This window comes from Panthera leo, chromosome B1 (genome assembly GCF_018350215.1).
Source record: "Panthera leo isolate Ple1 chromosome B1, P.leo_Ple1_pat1.1, whole genome shotgun sequence".
NCBI lineage: Eukaryota > Metazoa > Chordata > Mammalia > Carnivora > Felidae > Panthera > Panthera leo.
In genome coordinates this window covers 72,453,445-72,466,115 of record NC_056682.1, presented here as the reverse complement: position 1 = coordinate 72,466,115, position 12,671 = coordinate 72,453,445, and the positions used below count along the sequence as shown (strand labels likewise).

General features: G+C 36.8%; 1 pseudogene; it reads right to left on the bottom strand.

Moving 5' to 3' along the window:
• LOC122218407 overlaps positions 1–12,268 on the bottom strand; it is a 50,908-nt pseudogene extending 38,640 nt beyond the window's left edge.
• Positions 12,269–12,671: the final 403 nt, after the last annotated feature.

The following is a 12,671-nucleotide window of genomic DNA, read 5'->3' as shown; positions in this document are numbered from 1 at the left end:
TGAGAGAGAGGGACAGCGTGAGTGGGGGAGGGGCAGAGAGAGAGAGGGAAACACAGAAGCTGAAGCAGGCTCCAGGCAGCAGTCAGCACAGAGCCCGATGCGGGGCGCAAACTCACGAATTGTGAGATCATGACCTGACCCGAAGACAGATGCTTAACTGATGGAGCCACCCAGGTGCCCCTGGTACTCTATATTTAATAGGGAAAAATACGCGGTCTAGGAATTAAGGAGTGGAAGTACGAATGGTCCCAATGCCTTTCTTCTGCTAGGCCCACTTGGAAAATTTAGATTTTTTGGTTCCTGAAGTTTTAGGCTCTTCATGCTAAAGATCTTATTTTCCAAAAGGATAATACTTCCACCAGACGATACAGCAAAAGAACATTAAACATTAAGCTATGGCTATGGCTATCACCTAATCATTTTGGGCTCCTTATGCCACAAGATTAGTAGCCAAAGAGAAGAGTCATCATTCTGACAGAGTTTGATTGACCCTAACTATCAGAGTAAGCATGCAAAAGCCATAGTCTGAAGAGGGCATGATCGCCCTTGGCGCAGAACCCTGGGAAATGAAGGTCTAGATTACTCCACCAGGTGATGCTAGCTGAGAGTGAAGGGAATAAAGAATGACTACTAGAATTAGAGTAGGCAATTAGCTAGGTTCGAAAAGGATACCTGGAAGCCAGCAAGGAGGAGGTCATGGCCAACTATTAGGGAAGTCAGAGACCTATCTGGGCAGCATTCCACAAAAAGCCAGATCAAAGCAGACAGACCCAAGATGGCAGGTGCCATGGCAGGAAACCCCTAACCAAATAAGGAAGGCACAAAACCCTGTTTCCCCACCCCAAGTAGTGAATATTCTATCCCCTACTTAAAAATTATGGACAAAAGATAAAAACCCAAACCCCAGGGTTGTAGCTCTTTTTCTCTCTTGAGCTCACCTGCTCTCGCATCTCAAGAGTGTATTTTTGCCTTAATAAACTTTCATGCTTATGTTGCTTGTCCCCTGTGTTGCCTGTCTTTCCTTAAATTCTTTCTCATGACAAGACCAAGATGGTTTGATGACTCCTTTGGTATAGGCTGGGTCAAGGCCCCAGGGTCCAGGGTCTTCTCAACTCACTCAGCAACAGAAGAGGGAGATAACTGTTTGGCAATTACACTAGTTACAGCTAGGAGGGCTGTCTTATCAGTGTCCCCCAAAAAAGAGACCAACAAGAATCCTAAAGGAGTTCTTCCCAACTGGGTGAGTGTGTACAAAGCAATTAGAACTGAGCAGTGCAAGGACTAGACTATAGTGAATGCTACACGTCACTTCTCAGATCTCACCTTAAAAAACATGACACTTATTTCTCAAGCTACTGGGAGTTTTGCCTGACGAGGTTTCATAGCTGGATCCTTCCATAGGCCAAAGGGTGCTGCGCCTCAGAAGTTTCCTCCTCTTCTTGGGGGCAGACTGCTTTTCAGTTCAGGATGTCTCCGAAGAGCCTTCATATGTCCAAAGCTCCCTGTGCGGTCAGCTGAAACCTGTTGCAACTGAATTATAAAGTTTAACTTCTCCTTTTGTCTGATTCTGTTTTTCTCACTCCCATGAACACTCCCCAGTGACCCATTGGCATATAAATTTTGGAGTTGTTTCCTGGGGAAACTGACCTACAAGAAGATCTTCATTTAGCATTTATTTTTGTGTGACGTGTTATAAGGATCTAATATTTTATTCCATACAGAACACGTAGTGTTCCCAAGGTATTTGTTGAAAAATTAGTCAAAAGATGGAAAGGCCCATTGATATGTAATACTAGCACTTTACATATCAATTCTATATACATTCCTTTCCCTTGTCTTTTTTTATTCTATTGATCTATTTGTTTATTCCTGCATTAATACCACATTGCTTTAATTCCTACATAATTATAATAAATATTATCTGTTCGCGCAAATCTTCTGCCTTTGTTCACTTATTTTAGGTTTATTTTGGATATTCTTAAACCATTATTATGCCATATGAAGTTTTAAATCCTAGTTTCAAGTTAATAAACACATTGTTTGTATTTAAATTATGAATGAATGGAATTTGCAAACTAATATGGTAAAAATTGACAGCTTTTAATATTGAGCTCTCATCTATTAACATATTATAAATATATAGATAGAGAGCTTCCTTTCATGTTTTCCCTTTGGTTCTTCATAACGTTTTTTATATTCTTACTTACTTTAGTATTGCTATTAATTATTAGTGCTGTTCCTTTTTTTTTTTCTTTCTGGATTTTTCATCCTCCCTTGAGAATTCTGTACAAGATCTTCACCCTGGCTGTTTACCTTCTTAAAGTACGCATAGTGGACTTACCTGACATTTCTATATTTCCAGATATCCTCTTTCTCGTCCTAGTGAAGAGTAGTCAAATTCTGGAGGACAGTCAGGTTCATCACAGGCTGGCAGAGTGGTGGGATATAAAAGGCACTATGAGTTAGATTCACAGAGCATGAAATGCCACATCACTCAGCATTTTTCAGCAGCTGTACTGAATGTAAAAAGATTTCATTACCTTGCATCCATCTTGGTTCTTGAATATTTTGCTGTATTGATTTGATAGTTGCCCATTTTTGATTCTGCAAAAAGAAATTACTGAGCAAAGAAAACTTACATAAAACCAGAGAGGTGTCACCTGCAGTGAAATATAAAAGACTTCTTCAGAGATCCTAGGTTCCATGCAATTTTAGAGAAGCTGACATTGTTTAGAATTGATATGCATGGAGAAAGCCACTCACTACCACTCTTTTTGATTTGGTATTAAAATCCTTCAAAGGAGTGAAGATTAGCATGTAAAACTGCCAGGCCAGGATTTAGTGGTGGATGTTGCAAGAAGTGAAAAGATTTTTTTTTTTCCCTATGCCATTATGGAATTAACACATATGGTGTTTAAATTCAGACCTAAAGTATCATATGTTGAAGTAAATCTTGAGTCATCACTGATGTGCTGACTCAGAAAATATTGTTGTCTTCCTTGAGATGAGGAAAAAGCCTGAGGTTTTGAAATACATACATGGCTGTGTGAATCCTGTCTTAAAAGTTATTTGGAGGGGCGTCTGGGTGGCTCAGTCGGTTAAGCATCCGACTTTGGCTCAGGTCATGATCTCGCAGTCTGTGAGTTTGAGCCCCGCGTCAGGCTCTGTGCTGACAGCTCAGAGCCTGGGGTCTGCTTCAGATTCTGTGTCTTCCTCTCTTTCTGACCCTCCCCTGTTCATGCTGTCTCTCTCTGTCTCAAAAATAAATAAATATTAAAAAAAAAGTTATTTGGAATTTTACTTCTTGTTATTATGGAGTATAAGGGTTTGTACTTTTATCAAAAATGACTAAAAAACTGGGCACTATAAGTAACAACTTACTTATTTACATCCAAATTAACATACAGTGCAATAATGATTTTAAGAGTAGATTCCAGTGATTCATCCCCTATGTATAACACCCAGTGCTCATCCCAACCAGTTTCCTCCTTAATGCCCCTTACCCATTTAGCCCATCTCCCCACCACGACCCCTCCAGCAGCCCTCAGTTTGTTCTCTGTATTTAAGAGTCTCTTATGTTTTGTTCCCCTCCTTGTTTTTATATTATTTTTGCTTCCCTTCCCTTATGCTCATCTATTTCATATCTTAAATTCCACATGAGTAAGGTCTTAAGATATTTATCTTTCTCTGACTAATTTTGCTTAGCATAATATCCTCTAGTCCTATCCACTTAGTTGCAAATGGCAAGATTTCATTCTTTTTGATTGCCAAGTAATACTCCATTGTATACATACACCACATCTTTATCCATTCATCTGTCGACGGACATTGGAGCTTTTTCTGTATTTTGGCTATTGTCCATAGCATTGCTATAAACATCATAGTGCATGTGCCCCTTCAAAACAACACACCTATACCCCTTGGATAAATATCTAGTAGTGCAATTGCCAGGGTTCCATGCAAATTAGGATTGTTTTCTAGCTCTGTGAAGAATACTGTGTTATTTTGATAGAGATTGCTTTGAAGATGTAGATTGCTTTGGCTAGTATTGACTAAGTAACAACTCTTTTAAGACAGGAGACAAATGCCAGTTCAAAACTGTGCTCTCAGAAAAGGGGAAAAAATGGTTAACCTTATCATTTTATTTTCCCAGATTTCTTCTTGGAAGTAGCACAAAGAGGAAACCAATAGTCTTGCTGAGTTAAATAGACAAGTGTAGGAATTAAAGGACTTTGAGGCAGCTAGAATTTTCAGGGATGAGTGCTGTAAAGGAACAAACTATGCAGAGAAATAGCTCCAGAAATGTATGAAGACATCTCATTGAATCTTTGGATTGATACCATTTTGCACATGCATAGGGCATGAAACCAGGTAAAGCAAAGCTTCTAAAAAAAGCATAATTACTGAGGAAATGTGAGTTAATCTATTTCCAGAGTTTATACATAATTGGAAATTAAATTTCTATTCTGCAGAATAGAGAAACCTGATTGAATATACAAGGAATTCAGTAAAGACTCCAGATGGTCTTACCTTAGTCATGGGCTAACCTGAATCTAGAGAAAAGACTAGTCTGGCCCCATTCTAAAATGTGATTAATAGCAAGCTTCAAAAGACCAAAATGATATTTAAATAACCGCCTTCTAGAACAAAGCCCAACACTTTTTAAGGAAATACGATTTTATCAAGCATTCAACAATGTAAAAAAAATACAGTGTCTACAATACTAACAAAAATTTCTAGATATGCAAAGAACTAAGAAAATATGATCAGTAAAAAATGAAAAAAAATCTTTCAATAGGTATGGTATTTAAGTGACAAAGATGATGGAATTAGCAAAGACTTCCAAACAGCAATTATAAATATGTTCTATGTACTTAAGAATTTAAAGGAAAATAATATGATGAAAGGAGATATGAAAGATATATAAAAAATTTCAAATATAGCTCTAGAGATAAAAAAAAATGCCCTATCTAAAATGAAAATTTCTAGATGGCTTAATCACAGATTTAGAGGTTGTAACAGAAAAGACTACATACTTGAAAACAATAAAAAGAAATATAATGTACAAAACATTATACATTTTGTATTGTAACAAAAGCAATATGATGTATCAACAATGAAGGATGGAGACAAAAAAGATGTAAAAATTAAAAAAAATACAGCTTCAGTGATCTGTGGGAAAATATCAAGAAGTCTGAAGAGCAGGAAAAATATATTTGAAAACATAATGGCCTCAATTTTTAAAATTTGATGAAAACTATAACACAAGAACAAAATTCAAAGAATCCCAATGAACCTCAAGTAGGTAAAGCAAAGAAGAATCACAAAAAAGTGCATTGCAATCACATTGTTTAAAATGAATAATAAAGAGAACATCTTAAAACCAGCCAGAGGAAGAAAGAGAAAATTGAAAAGTTACAGAATACAAATAACTGCAGAATTGTCATAGGAAATTACATATCAGAAGACAATGAAATTAATCCTTTGAAATGTTAAAAAGAAATAAAAAGACCTATCTAAAAATTTTATTAATCAAAACTATCATTCAAAAGTCAAGATGACAGGACAACAGGATTAAGTAAGATCATTATGTTGCTATGCTCTGCAAATTTGTTACCCCCCAAATGCAATGGAGAGCAACAGAACCCAGCAACAGTGATTTATATTTGAATTCTGAGCCCTTCTGCAAAATGTATCCCCTTTGGCTTGCATTTGTATACTAATGGCAATAAAAATGTCTGTCTTCCCCATTCTAGTTGACTGTTGAAAAGAGAACATTAGATTATGTATGGTAAAGCATCTCACAAAGATAAGATAATCTGATGTAGTAACAATAATATTAAAAATAACTATAGTAAACACAGAGCACTTGTTATTTGCCAGGCACTGTCCTAAACATTTATATTTATTTTTTCACTTAGTTCGCATGATAATCTTACAGGTAGAATCTGTTCTCTCATTTTATAGATAGGAAAACAGAGTCACAGAGGCCTGGAGTAACTTGCTCAAGGCTAACCAATAAGGCTTGGTGCTAGGATTTGAACCTATGTAGTCTGGCTCCAGAAGTTCATGCTTTTAAACACTAGGGTTAAAAAAAAAAAAAAAAAAAAAAGAAAAAGAAAAGAGAAGAGAAGAGAAGAAGAACGAAAAGAAAAGAAAAAAGGCATAGACTCTTAACTAAATGAGAAGACCAGCATTTGAATCCTGGTTTCATGGGCTGTGTTACTGTGGTCAGGCCTCTTAAGCAGTCTCAACTTCAGTTTGCTCATCATAAAATAATACCTACTTTTAAAGTTTATTCATTTATTTATTTTGAGAAAGAAAGAGGGGGTGAGAGCAGGACAGGGATAGATAAGAGGAGAGCGAGAATCCCAAGCAGGCTCTGGGCTGTCAGTGCAGAACCCGACGCAGGGCTCGAACCCACGGACTGAGATCATAACCTGATCCAAAGTCCAACACTCAACCAACTGAGTCACCCAAGCACCCCAGAAGCAAAGATGTATTTTTAAACATTAAAAAATTAATTTAAAAATTAATAGTTTAAAATATTTTTAAAGAAATAATTAGTGCAAAAATAACATTTTACTGTGGAGTTCATAACAAGCATACATGTATACAAATAAAATATATGGCTATAATAGTGGATGAGGGAAATGAAAGTATATGACTGTAAAGGCATTACACATTATTAGTTTAAAATTATTATTATTATTTTTTAATTTCTTAATGTTTATTTATTTTTGAGAGAGAGAGTGTGAGTGGGGGAGGGTTAAGAGAGAAAGGGAGACACAGAATCTGAAGCAGGCTCCAGGCTCTGAGCTGTCAGCACAGAGCTTGACGTGGGGCTCGAACTCACAGACTACGAGATCATGACCTGAGCTGAAGTCAGACACTTAACCGACTGAGCCACCCAGGCACCCCAACTTTAAGATTATTTAATGGTAGTCTATAAGTTAAGTCTTTGTATTGTAACCCTACACCAAGAATTTAAATAGAAAAAAAAAGAGGGAGAGCACATAAGTTGAAAATTGTAATAAAATGGTAGGAAAGGGGTGCCTGGGTGGCTCGGTCAGTTAAGCAACTGACCCTTGGTTTTGGCTCAGGTCATGATCTCAGGGTTCATGAGTTCGATGGAGCCCCACATTGGGCTCCACACTGCCTGCTTCGGATTCTCTATCTCCTTCTCTCTGTCCCTTGCCCGCTCTCTTTCTCTCTCATTCAAAATAAATAAGTAAATAAATATTCAAAAAATGGTATAGGAAAAAATATGCAATTAATTTTAAAAATACAAAAAAAGAGTAAAGAAGGCACAAAGAAGAGATGAAATAGAGTATGCACATATATGGAGAGAAAGAGGGAGAGAAAAAAGAGGGGGGTGGGAGAGAAAGAGAGAGGTTTGTTCTAAGAAAGTGGCTCACATGACTATAGGGCCTGGGATGTCCAAAGTCTGCACAGCTGGCTGGCAGTCTAGAGACTCAGAGGAGTAGCTATGGCAGCTTGAATCCAAAGGCAGTCTGGGGCACAGTTCCCTCTTCTTCAGGAGACCTCAGTTTTTGTTTTGTTTTGTTTTGTTTTTTTCTCCTAAGGCCTTCAATTGATTGGATGAGGCCCATTCTCATTATAGAAAGTAATCTGCTTTATTCAAAATTTACTGATTTAAATGCTAATCTCATTAAAAAAATACCTCTACGGAGACACCTAGACTGAGGTCTAGTGCTTGTGTTGTCAGTACATATACTAGACTGATGACTAGACTAGTTATCTGGATATCGTGGTCAAGCCAAGGCGACACATACATTAGTTATCCCAGACACATTTATACCCAAACAAAGTGATCATTACATAAAATTTAAATTGGCTAAATACCTCAAGTAAAAAGGAAAACTGTCAGATTGGATAAAAAAAAAGCACAACCCAACTAAATGGTATTTATAAGACACACTTTAAATATAAAGAAACAGTCTAAAAGTAAAAGGATGAAAAAAGGTATGCCATACAAATACTTTTTATAAGAGAGTGCAAGTGACAATAGTAATATCAGATAAAGTCAACATTAGAATAGTAAATGTAAATATTTCCAGGGATAAAGGACATTTTATAATGACACTTTGTCAAGAAGACAGAATAATCGCAAGTGCATTTGCACCTAAAACAAAACATCAACATATGTGAGGCAAAAAATTGAAGGGAGAAATAGACAAATGCACAAATGTCATTAGAAATATTAATACTTGTTTATCAGTAGCTGACAGAGCAAGTGGATGGAAAATCAGATATAGAAGACTCGAATAACACTATAAATCAGCCTAAACTGAAGTATCGATGAACATTTCTGGTAACATACATAATCTTGACCTATTGAACCACAGTGCTTATGCCTTAATCCTATATTTTGTGATTATCAGATGTATGGCATTAGCAGTACCATGATTACAGTACCATGATTACAGGGCAGAGTTGTCTACTAAGAAGTTAGAATTTAAACCAACGAAGTGGGAAGAAATGGGTAAGAAGATTTAAAAAATGCAAAGTGCATCATAGTAAATGGCTCCCACCATTCAGCAGGGGGCGTCTTATTTCAGTGGTCTTGGGCAGAAGTAGTTTTCCCCCGGTATTAGAAATTTAGAGCTAGCCGTTTACTAAGTCTTAAATTCTGTGGCCTCTGCTTCTGGAGATTCTCTGAGAATTTCAGCTTATGGCTTTGAATAGTGCCATCTTCCTCGTTTTTAGAGTTGGGAAAAAGATAATGTTTTTCCCGAGAAGCATGATTCCAAGGGTCAATCCCTTGCTAGATCTTGTCCAACAAACATATGCAGTCTTTCTCCCATGCTGTTTTCAAGATACCCAATCTTTTGGTCAAAAATCATGTAGAAACTAATTAGATGGTTTCTTGGGATGGCAGTTTGCCTGTATGGATAATACCAGATAAGCACTGGCTAATTTATTATAACAATCATAATTATGAGAGCAGAGGAGAGTGAGATCCTTTGCTGAGTTATAGCATATAATTAATTTGTTATCAATTAATGACTTTTGTGAGAATAAGAGGATGTTATGAAAACTAAGAGCATTAATAAAACTTTTGGACTTTTAACTGTTTTATGTTAGGTATATTCTGGTTGTCCTTGATTGATTGATTGATTGATAAGAGTATTATACTGGAAAACAAATCTGTTTATAGACAGATATTTCATCATTCTTGAGTATGAGTATGATTTTTTTTAAATCTGAAAAGTACACAATCATTGGAACATATTTTATTAACACATTTTATTTATGGCTAAGCTAGGAAGGCTGAACCCTTTTAATTTTTCAGATTAGTATTTTTTAATAAAGTTTATTTATTTATTTTTGAGAGAGAGCACGATCAAAGGAAAGGCAGAGAGACAGGGAGAGAGAGAATCCCAAGGAGGCTCCGCACAGTCAGTGTGGAGCCTAACACAGAGTCTAACTGCGAGATCATGACCTGAGCCAAAATCAAGAGTCAGACACTCAACCAAGCTCCCCAGGAGCCCCCAGATTAATTTTAATCCTAAATTTCATAAATAAAAGAAGACTCACAATAGTGTTTGAAATAAGCAAAATTTGGACAGATCAAGCAAACCTAATTATTCCTTTTGTATTCTTTTTATAAAATGAAGATGAAAACGTTTTGGTTAATAACAGCCATTTAGGAAAATGAAAGATATTTTGTGTATTAAAAAAATCTTTACTTTTTGCTTTAATTTTTTTTTTAAACATTTTATTTATTTTTGAGACAGGGAGAGATAGAGCATGAACAGGGGAGGGTCAGAGAGAGGGAGACACAGAATCCGAAACAGGCTCCAGGCTCCGAGCTGTCAGCACAGAGCCCAACGCGGGGCTTGAACTCACGGACCGCGAGATCATGGCCTGAGCCGAAGTCGGCCGCCTAACCGACTGAGCCACCCAGGTGCCCCACTTTTTGCTTTAATTTTAATTTGGGGTCTGAATTAGATAGTGGCAAAATCAGTAAGAATTTTTAGAGGCAACCAGGGATGACCACAAGTAACAAGGATCTGAAGATAAGAAATAGGTCTAGGAAATACCTTTTAAAAAATAAGTTACAAAGATTAGTAGGAAATTTTATAAAAATTATGCAAGAACATGTCAAAAGCACAGAGCATAGCAAAATATTTTAATAATAAAAAGAACCTTTGTTCTCTGAGTACAAAAAAACCTACAGTTTTGACAGAAAGAAAGCACAAATTCTAGTTTGGGTCTCTTTGTATATCATCTATGTAACAATTTACAGTAAAAGATCCACAACTCTCTTTGCTTCATGAATAAGCCCATCATATTTATTCACCTTTGCCAAAAATTTCAATACATTTTGTTCATTTAAAAATGACTATCTGTTGGGGTGCCTGGTGGCTCAGTCAAACATCTGACTCTTGATTTTGGCTCAGGTCATGATCTCACCATTCATGAGATCTAACCCCACATTGGGCTCTGAGCTGACAGCGGAGAGCTGGCTTGGGATCCTCTCTCCCTCCCTCTCTCTCTCTGCCCCTTCCTTGTTCATGTGCTCTCTCCCTCTCTCTCAAAATGAATAAATAAACCTGAAAAAATTTATCATTTGTAGGTGTTACATTGCCAGGAAAAATCATGTTTACTTCCCTCCAGACCTTAAGCCATTGAAATCATACAAAAAAAAAAAAAAAAAAAAAAAGTTTTCCAAACACAATGGAATAAAATTAGAAATCGGTAACAGAAGGTAATTTGGAAAATTTACAAGTGTATGGAATTTGAACAACAATTCCAAAATAGTCAATGGGTCAAAGAAAAAAAATCATAATGGCAATTAAAAAGTACTTTATGATGAATGAAAATGAAAACACACATAGCAAAATTTATTGGATGCAGTTATAGCAGTACTTAGAGCACATTTGTAGCTGCAAATGCCTGTATTAAAAAAGAATAAAGATCTCAAATCAATAACTTAACACTCCACCTCAAGAACCTAGAAAAAGGAGAGACAACTAACCCCAAATGTTCATCTACTGATTGATAAACAAAAGGTCGTGTACATCCTTATAATGGAATATTGTTAAGCAATAAAAAGGAATAAACTATTGATACATGAGATAACATGGTTGAATCTTTAGAGCATTGTAGTAAGCGAAAGAGGCTAGTCACAAAAAGCCACATATTAGATGTATCCACTTGCAGGAAAGGTTGAGAATTAGATACATCTATAAAGGCAAAAAGTAGATCAGTGAGAGGAGGAGACAATTACTGATGGATATGGAGTTTCCTCTGGGGGTGATGAAATGTTCTGAAATTAGATTATTGTGATGATTACACAATTCACTGGAATAGTGTACTTTAAGAGGGTAAATAGAGAGGTATGTGAATTAGATCTCAACATTATTAAACACTATTAAAAACAACAACAACAACAACAAAAACCAGACTCTGCCCAAGGAAATTCTGCTTCAGGTTCGGGGTAGGCTCAGATGATTCATTTTCTGTGGGAGGTGTGTGAGCTACGAGGTGTGCAGTTGTGCCTTCAGAAGACTGTTGTCAAAATGCGAATATGGTATCTGGGAAAGGTAAGATAATAAACACCTGTTATTCCATAGATACTAGTTCAATTAGGAGCTTACCATCTTTCCTGTGGGCTCTGACCCATTGAACCCAACGGTGAGAATTTTAGGGGCAAGAAAATAAAATATGGTTAGGATAAGTGACTAATTATGGGGAGGTGGGTAGGAGGGTCCTAGGAGAGACACTCTGTAGGGAAAGGGATTCTGGGCAGATAGAGGTACCCAGAGCCCACTATTCCTAATCTAACCTGACTCCATCTGCCTCTCAATTTAAGAATTGGAGAAAAATGATATCTAACATGTATTAAGCACTTATTTTGTAACAGGAAATATTCTAATTGGTTTTTGTGTGCTAATTTGACTTCTTACAAAACCCATGAGATTGATACAATTTTTATTCCAGTACTACAAAAGAGAAAACTGAGGCACAGAACGATTATCATGTCCCAAATCACATAGTTAATGCACGAAAGATCCAGGATCCCGACTTTACAGTTTTGCTCTAGAGCCTTATAACCACCACATTATGTTACTGTTTCAATGCTAGCTAGCAATCATCAGCCAAGTCAATGGTAGAAGGAGAGGCTGTTAGTTACTTTACCTGTGGCTTCTAGAGGCCTTGACAAGGCTGCAGGTACCTTAGAGAGGTTGGGTAACACAATGTGGCAGTGGAAACAAGCATTAAATTTGATTTCGATCATCTTGAGTTTGAGTTCTAACTCTGCTATTATTGTCTGGGAGATTGGGGGCATTTGACATCTGTAGGTCAGAATTTCTCCATATATGAAAGAGGAAAATAGTATCTTCTCTGCCTTCTCCACAGCCTTGTGGTGAGATTCAAACTCAGACAATGTATCTCAAAAAGCTCTGTGAACTTCAGTGTTGCATATTAAGGTAAGGTGGTGGAATGCCAACAATAACAGACTAAAGCCACAGCAGAGACCCAGCTTCTAGATTATTCCTGGAGTCTCTTGGTTTGATTAGCAATCTAGGAAAGAAATTCTGTCTTTTCAGACCCATTATTTTTTTTAATGTTTTATTTTTGTTTTGTTTTGTTTTGAGAGAGAGAGAGCACACACAAGTTGGGGAGAGGCGGTGGGGGGG